Here is an 8,731-nt window from a genome sequence, read left to right on the forward strand (position 1 = left end):
CATTTCTTTAAGATCGTACTTGACCCCTGCCATTGCCCGCCCAATTTGTGCGTTTGGGGTTGTACATCCAAACTCGTGTGCCCTCCTCCAGGGGTGTTCCCTGGCACCGGGTGTCATAGGCACGTTTCTGCCTACCGCTGGCGGCCTGTTGGTGTTTCCGAGTCAGGTAATGGACTGCTTCCAATCGTCACTGTAGCTCCTGCACAGACCCTGGGACCGATGCCGCCTCAATTTCTGGCTCCGGTGGTCCGCCAAACGTCAGGTCCACCACAGTTCGAGTTTCCCGGCCAAACAAGGCACTGCAGGGGTAAATCCAGTAAAATCTTGGACTGCCGAGTGGCACGGCCACAACACCATTGGCAAGTGCTTGTCCCAGTCTTTTTGATGTTGCCAGAGTTCAATTAAAACGCTCGAGTAGTCCGTTGCTCTGAGGGTGAAGTGGCGTAGAGCGGGTTTTTTTTATTTGCAGCCGGCGACAGCCTTCTTCTTGCACTGCCGTCTCAAAGTTCTGACTTTGTGAAGTAATCCATAGCCACGAGGACATAGCGGTTGCCAGACTCAGTAACTGGGAAGGGCCCTAGTACAGCTACGCTCACTCTCTCCATGGGGGCGCCTATGGAAAACAGCTGCAGAGGGGATTGTGCCCAATCAGAAAGTCCTTTCTTTGTTTCTCACCCCCAAGTACTCCCCCCTCATCAACCGTGTGAAGCCATCAGTGAGGACCATCAAAGTGACATCACACTCAAGGACAGGTTCCAACACACAGACTGGAGTATATTTGCTTCACAGGCCACCTCGGACATCGACATCTACACCTCCTCTGTTCTGAACTACATTAACACCACCATAGACACGGTTACTACTCAGAAACAGATCACCACATACCCAAATCAGAAGCCTTGGATGAACAAGGAGGTGCGTCTCCTGCTGAAGGCACGCAACAATGCCTTCAGATCGGGTGATGCACAGGCCTACAGCATTTCCAGGGCAAATCTGAAGAGGGGCATCAAAAAGGCCAAGCACTGCTACAAACTAAAGCTAGAGGAATACTTCTCCAATGCTGATCCTCGACGCTTGTGGCAGGGCATTCAGGCCATTACAGACTATAAACCCAGCAACTCAGCCCCCACAACCACAAATATCCTCTTTCTGAATGAGCTTAACGACATTTATGCTCGGTTTGAAAGAGACAACAAGCAACCTGCTGTCAGGATCTCCTCCTCTACTGACCACTCGCCCATCATACTCACCTCCTCAGATGTTTGCACTGCACTGAGCCAGATCAACGCGTGCAGGGCTGCCGGACCAGACGGCATCTCGGGGCGCGTACTTAGAGCATGTGCAGAGCAGCTCGCTGGCGTATTCAGACATTTTTAACATGTCTCTCGCCCAAGCAGCTGTTCCAACATGCCTCAAATCTACCTCCATTGTACCAGTGCCGAAACATTCTAGCCCAACATGCCTGAATGACTACCGCCCTGTAGCACTCACACCCATAATCATGAAGTGCTTCGAGCGGTTAGTCCTGGCACATCTGAGGGACTTTCTCCCACCAACTCTGGACCCACATCAGTTTGCGTACCGTAGCAATAGGAGCACAGAGGATGCAGTCTCCATAGCGCTGCACTCTGTACTCACATACCTGGACAAGCAAAACACATATGCACGGATGCTGTTTGTTGATTTCAGCTCAGCATTTAACACTGTCATCCCCTCTAAGTTAATCTCTAAACTTAAAGCCCTGGACATCAACACCTCACTTTGCAACTGGATTATGGACTTTCTGACCAGCAGACCACAGCATGTAAGGTCAGGCCACATCTGCTCCACTACTGTCACGCTCAGCACTGGTGTACCACAGGGCTGTGTGCTGAGCCCCTTCCTCTACTCCCTCTTCACCCATGACTGCCGACCTATGTATGGATCAAACTCCGTTATTAAGTTTGTAGATGACACCACGGTGATAGGTCTCATCGACAACAACGATGAGACTGCCTACAGGGAGGAGGTCCAGCATCTGGCCACTTGGTGCACAGAAAATAATCTGCTCCTAAACACCACCAAGACCAAGGAGCTCATTGTGGACTTCAGGAGGGAGAGAAGAGGCTCGCATGATCCCATCCACATCAATGGGATGGCTGTGGAGCCTGTTTCATCCTTCAAGTTCCTGGGGACCCACATCTCAGAGGACCTGTCCTGGAGCATTAACACCTCCAGCCTGGTCAAGAAGGCTCACCAGCGCCTCTTCTTTTTGAGAACATTAAAAAAGAACCAGCTACCCACTACCATCCTGGTGAACCTCTACCACTCTACAATAGAGAGCATCCTAACCAGCTGTCTCACAGTGTGGTATGGAAGCTGCACTATTGCTGAGCGTAAGGCGATGCAGCGGGTGGTGAAAACTGCCCAGCACATTACATGGACTCCACTTCCATCCAATGAGGAAATCCAGAGGAAGCACTGTCTCAGTCGCGCTCGCAGTATTGAGTGACTGCATTAAGGTGGTGATAATCGACACAAAACCGTCAACCACCATCCTAGGCTGCATGACAGTTCAATAATGCCTTCCTCTGCCATCTCTCAGACCTTCTCCTCCACCACCTGTCGCTTCACCAGTGGCATCCGGTGGGGTCGGAGGTGAACAGGAACATCCCCACTCAAAACACAAGAGATGTCAGCTAACCAGAACTGGGAGACACCCCCTACCTGTAGCTCCAATTCCCACCTTCCCATCAATGGCACAGTTACACGTTCGCAGACGTTAGTCCAATTCAGCAGTGTGCAATGAGCCGGGTCATGAATACTTGATTTGGAGACGTCTCCCTGCATCCTATACTATGTCACCAGGCAGTAATGTGGTGACCGAACCCACAAGCTCTCATTCAGCCCCACAATATGGGTTGTGACTCCTCTCCGAGGGGTGGGTCCGGATGAAAGGCATCAACACATCTGATCGACCAGTGACAGTGAGACGTAATGCAAAGTTGCCCGATGTTTTCCCCTGTATTGCTATGAAGATATGGATGGGAGGGATTGCAATGGATTAAAGAACATCTTCAGGTGCAAGCTTAAAAAAACAGGTCTTCACAGCCCACAGATGGTCATGTCTCAAGTTCATGTGGCAATGAAGACAAACTTAGACATACTGGATTGGACGGGATTGACATCAAGTCCTGTGATGTTTAAGAGCATTGGAAGAGTTATCTTGTGGATCTGATCTTGTGCTATGAAGAGGTGTTTTCACGACATCACCTGGATTGCGGTGAAGCTAAGGAATTTGTGCACAGAATTCTTATTATTGATGTAGTTGGGGTGCTCTGGCCACCCCGCAGCCACCACTTGGGGAAGGAAGCTGCCCCGTGATCAGAAGGTTGCCGGGTCGAATCCCGAGCCTAATGTGCCACTGAGGTTCCACTGAGCAAAGCACCGGCCCATTCACTGCTCCCCGGGTGCATGTCATGGCTGCCCACTGCACACCAAGGGTCATGGTTAAAAGCAGAGGACACGTTTTACTGTGTCACCATGTGCTGTGCTGCAGTGTCAGCTCAACGACAAGGTGCTTTCTAGAGTGATGTTGTATGTTGTAAGGCATCGAAGACCTTTGAGAAGAGAAAGATTTAAGGAACCTGCAGCTGTTCTCAGGTACCTGAAACACTGGGACAAACTTGTGATGAAAAATGGAATTCTGTATGGAGTGTCAAGAGATCAGATTTCATTGTACCTGAATCATATAAAGCTGAAGCGCTGAACGGAACTCATGATAGGACGGGCCTTCAAGGTCAGACACAAGCATAAAGCATAAAGACGACTCGACCGATGGAGCTGGTCTGCATTGATGTTTAATCTGAAGAAGACTGATTTAATAAGTCCATTGATGTCTTAGACATGGAGGGCTGTTTGACAAACCAAGGAAACTCCACCCCACACCATTACTGACCCACTGCTAAACCAGTGGTTTATGGAGGCTGGAGGATGTTGCTGGCATCGTGCAGAATGCTCTCCATGGTGTCTCAAGAGTCTGTCACTGTCACATGTGTGAACCTGCTTTCATCTGTGAAGTGCACAAGGCGCCAATGGCAAATTTGCCAATCTTGGTGTTCTCTGGCGAATACCAAACATGCTGCATGGTGTTGGGCTGTAAGCAGAACCCCCACATGTGGACGTCGGGCCCTCATAGGACCTTCATGGAGTGTCAATTAAGTGTCTTTCTCAGGGACACAATGGTACTAAGTGAACCTGGGTCTTCTGGTTCATAGGCGAGTGTGTTACCCACTAGGCTACTACCACCCTGAGCAGACACATGCACATTTGTGGCCTGCTGGAGGTCATTTTGCAGGGTTCAGGCAGTGCTCCTCATGTTCCTCCTTGCACAAAGCGGAAGGGAGCAGTCCTGCTGCTAGGTTGTTGTCCTCCTTCACGTCTCCTGATGTACTGGCACTGACAGCAAACCTTCTTGCCACAGCTTGCATTGATGTTCCATCCTGTATGAGCTGCACTGCTTGAGCCACTTGTGTTGGTTTTAGAATCCATCTCATGGTACCACTAGAGTGAAAATTAACTAGAGTGTAAATTTCCCACTTGTGGGACTAATAAAGGATCATCTTAAAGTACCCCCAGCGTTCAAAGGTGACAAAAACATCAGCCAGAAAGCACAGGAACTGAGAAATGCAGTTCCTGCAGGACCACGCCTTTAATAGGGACATCTTCTTAATTACCTATAATTTCCACCTGTTGTCTATTCCATTTGTACAACAGCATGTAAAATTAATTGTCACTGTTGCTTCCTAAGTGGACAGTTTGATTTTACAGAAGTGTGATTGTCTTGGGGTTACATGTGTTGTTTAAGGGTTCCTTTGTTTTTGTGAGCAGTGTATTTAGTGACTGACACATTGTAAGATTTACAACCATCCAGAGATGTGAAGCAGCCACATGACCATCACTATTCCTCCATTCCTGTTTCTGTTCCAGGATACCAGGCTGCACCATGTTGGAGGAAATTTCACTTTATTTTTGTTTCAGTCATAATCGGTTTAAAGCATCACAGGAAATACTGAGACTTTACACAGGTGCTACAGACTGGGTACTGACTGCAGATTCCTAGATTGTAGGAATACCGTTGCATTCTGAGGCACACTATCGGGTTTCAATTTATGTAGCCGTACGGCAACAAAAAGTACGTATTCATCAGGACCAATTTCCCATGTAAGCATGTAAATGTGCGATAAGTCACAATTACGGTTTTCCAACTGGGAAGAATGCAGCATATGAGGTGCTGCAAAGAGGAATGGGCGGAACCAGCAAAGGATCGATGTGCCAAGCTTGTGGTGTCATATTCAATAAGACTTGAGGCTGAAATTGCTGCCAACGGCACATCGACAAAGTATTGAGCAAAGTCTGTAAATACTTATGTCCATGTGGTTTTTAATAAATTTGTTAAAACCTCAAGTAAACCTGTCATGTGGTCATTTTGGGGTGTTGTGTCTACAATTTTGAGGAAAAAATGTATTGAATCCAATTGGAATACGGCTGTAACATAAGAAATCGTGTAGAAACAAGAAAATTAGAGAAAAAGTGATGCACGGTGAACACTTTCCGGACGAATGGTAGAATTAAAAAGAAAGGCTTGTTATCTGTCCTGCTGGAGGAGTTTTTAATATAAAATGGTTAAAAGTTCCTGTTACTCGAGCTTTGTTTCTCTTGCTTGTGTATTTCCTGGTGGCGTTGGAGCCTACGGTGCGGAGCTGATAAGGCTTCTCTCCGCTGTGGGTCCTCGGGTGACTTTTCAGAGCTGTAGCTGGTGAGAAGCTCTTATAAATAAAAGTCATGGCGCAGTCTTCACAACGGTACGGTTTATCTCCAGCATGGATCCTTTCGTGTGTTTTGAGGTTGGATGGAAGTCTGCACACCGACAGGATTTCTCTCCAGAACGTATCAGCCGGTGGACGCTTGTGTAAAGCTCTTCTCGAACTCCAGACATCGGTGCGGCTTCTCTCCGGCGTGGATCAGCTGACGTCGTGGAAGGTTCTCGCCACGCTGAGGCCTCGTCAGGCTTCTTTCCTGCATGGTCTCTGGTGAATTCACATTTTATTTTCACGTTCGCATGTCCATCTCGTAGTGAATAAAAAAATTTATAGTAAATAATAACGTACTTATAATAATCATAAGACCTGAAAGCATGTACCTAATAGTATAAAAAACCAACAACATTCAGAAAACAAAAGTCGTAACAAATACATTTTTACAAAAATGTGAAAATATATTATAAAAATGCAAAAAACATTTTTTTTGTAGGTTTGTATAAACAGTGATGTGAATAATGGGGCTACAATAGCCCCATTTTTGGGGGTGAGGTGGTCCGAAGGTGGTCTTGCTTCAGTCTAGAATTTTCTTCTTGATTCGGGTCCATTTCAGAGGGAAAAATGCACCAAACTGCGCGAGAACTTTCTCTCTGCTTATTGGTCAGATGTGTCATCACAGGAACAACAGAAGTGAAGACAGGAAGTAGATCTGCTGCATAATTAGGCCACTTTACGTCGCGCCACCGCACCTTCTAGATCAGTGGTTCTCAACCTGCGGCCCATCACAAATGCAAATGCGGGCCGCGATGCTGACCACGTAAAAAAAAAAACTTGGTTTTACAATTGTATTAAACAAATAAATGTATTAAACAAACTTTGAACAATATTCTTGTCACATAAAATCATTTTGGTGATCATGTTTTCATATATGCGCAGAACTGACGCAACCATGAACTGATGCAATTACACCGTCAACGCACACAATGCAAGAAAAATTCATCTCTCATTTTTCAGATTTTGAGAAAATTAAATATGCAGGACATTTCATCAGAGAGCCATTCACTTTCCCTGTGAAAAAAAATCAAGGACTTGGCTGCAACTTTCTGTTTGCCTCGCCAATGGATGTTCAGGCAAGAGGACACAGCCAAACCGCACAGCAGTCATCCTCCGTTGCAGAAATGTGGCCAGACATCTCTGGACAAAACCTCAGATTATTAAGTTGAAAAGTGCTTTCCATATTTGGATCCACATACATTTGCGAACGCACATTTTCCGAAATGACGCGCATCAAGTCACATTTCCGTGCGCGTCTTACAGACTACAACTTACAGTCACAACTTCATTGTGCTGTTACTCCTTTTGAGCCGAATTTCACCAAATTGGTCGGCTCCCGACAACATCAGGTGTCCCATTAATGGTAAGTAGAATTATACTCTCTAATGATAATAATACTTGTAATTGTAATCATTTTAGATGCATAATATTAACTTGAAAGCACGTTGTAAGTCGCTCTGGATAAGGACGTCTGCCAAATGCCGTAAATGTAAATGTAAATGTAAATTTAAATAATATCTGGTTATTGAGCGTTGATGACGTCATGTGTAAATAATATGCGGCCCGTGAGACTTGAACTTGGACATAGTGCGGCCCACTGCAAAAAAAGGTTGAGAGCCACTGTTCTGGATGTTGGGCTGGTTGTTAGATATACATTATTAATACACATTATTATTATTCCCTGTTTTAGAGGGACAGGTAGACGGTTAGGGGGTTAAGTAGGTGTTCCAGCACCTCACACCTCCAACCCGTACATCTGAAAGTTCCACTGCTCTACACATCCTGCACTTTAGCACAATACAGATCCACAACCCATGATGCCTGCGTCTCATCTTCTCACGGAACGTAATAACTTTTTATTCCCCTTTTATTCGGTTTTATTTAATTCTATAACTATGCACAGTCGAATCTGGTCATGTTTGGTCCTGTACAGAACCTGCACCAACACCAACACTCCTCCAAATCTTTAAAAGAGCTTCTTCATGATGAAATACACAATTTTTATAACTATTAAAAAAAATAATATTTTATTCTCTTTAATTGTAGTTACACACACACACACACACACACACACTCAGAATCAGAATCGTATTTATTGGCCAAGTAAGTGCAGCACATACAAGGAATTTGATTCCGGTAGACGGTGTCTCTCAAGTACAGAGTAGAAAAACAACAACAACAATGTGCAAGAATGTGTGTAAGTGTTACTGTACAAGTTGTGGAATATGTTTATACTGTTTATAAATAAATAGGCAAAACAATTATCCTATAACAAAAAACTAAATCCTATAGTGACCCTTACTTTGTTCACGCTGACTCTTCTGGAGTGCCCTTAACTGCCATTGTTCGCCCCTGATGCCCCCAAACCTCGCCTACATCCACCAGCCTGACTCCTGTCTCCACCAGCCAAGGTGGAGCTTCCACCTTCTCACCTGCTGGATACCCCTGCCACCCACAGGCAGGCAAGAAGCCGTCTTCTGTCTCTGCTGCTCTGCTCTCCTCCTCCACCTGAAACCCAAAGAGCCCTGCAGCTCCTCCACCTGTCCTGCTGTCCTGCTGTCCCAACATAAATAGTGTCTGCCATCGCAATCCCTGGTCCCTCCCTTGACAGCCAGAAGAAACAAAGGACACTTAAGAAACAGAATTTACCCAAAATCCCATAACTCCACTGCACCCTGACTAGGACAGTCTAACTAGGGTGAATTTAACACCGTCTGTGTCTAACAGGGGGACTGTGTGATAAAGTGGACTTAATAATTGACGCTGTGTCTGGGACTTTAGCAGAAGACCAGAGAAACCAGATGTGTTTTCAGCTTAGATATAAACACTGAGTCTGAGTCCAGATGTGGAAACTCCAATAAATAAACTGGTTATTAAAT

At 45.9% G+C, this 8,731-nt stretch overlaps 1 protein-coding gene across 8 annotated transcripts in view; it reads right to left on the minus strand.

Annotated features, from left to right (window-relative positions):
- Positions 1-8,731, minus strand: part of LOC114785606 (NACHT, LRR and PYD domains-containing protein 12-like) — a 438,381-nt gene that overhangs the window by 31,789 nt on the left and 397,861 nt on the right. The gene's annotated exons all lie outside the window — the stretch shown is intronic.

The sequence above is a fragment of the Denticeps clupeoides genome, chromosome 3, assembly GCF_900700375.1.
Source record: "Denticeps clupeoides chromosome 3, fDenClu1.1, whole genome shotgun sequence".
In the NCBI taxonomy this organism is placed as follows: domain Eukaryota; kingdom Metazoa; phylum Chordata; class Actinopteri; order Clupeiformes; family Denticipitidae; genus Denticeps; species Denticeps clupeoides.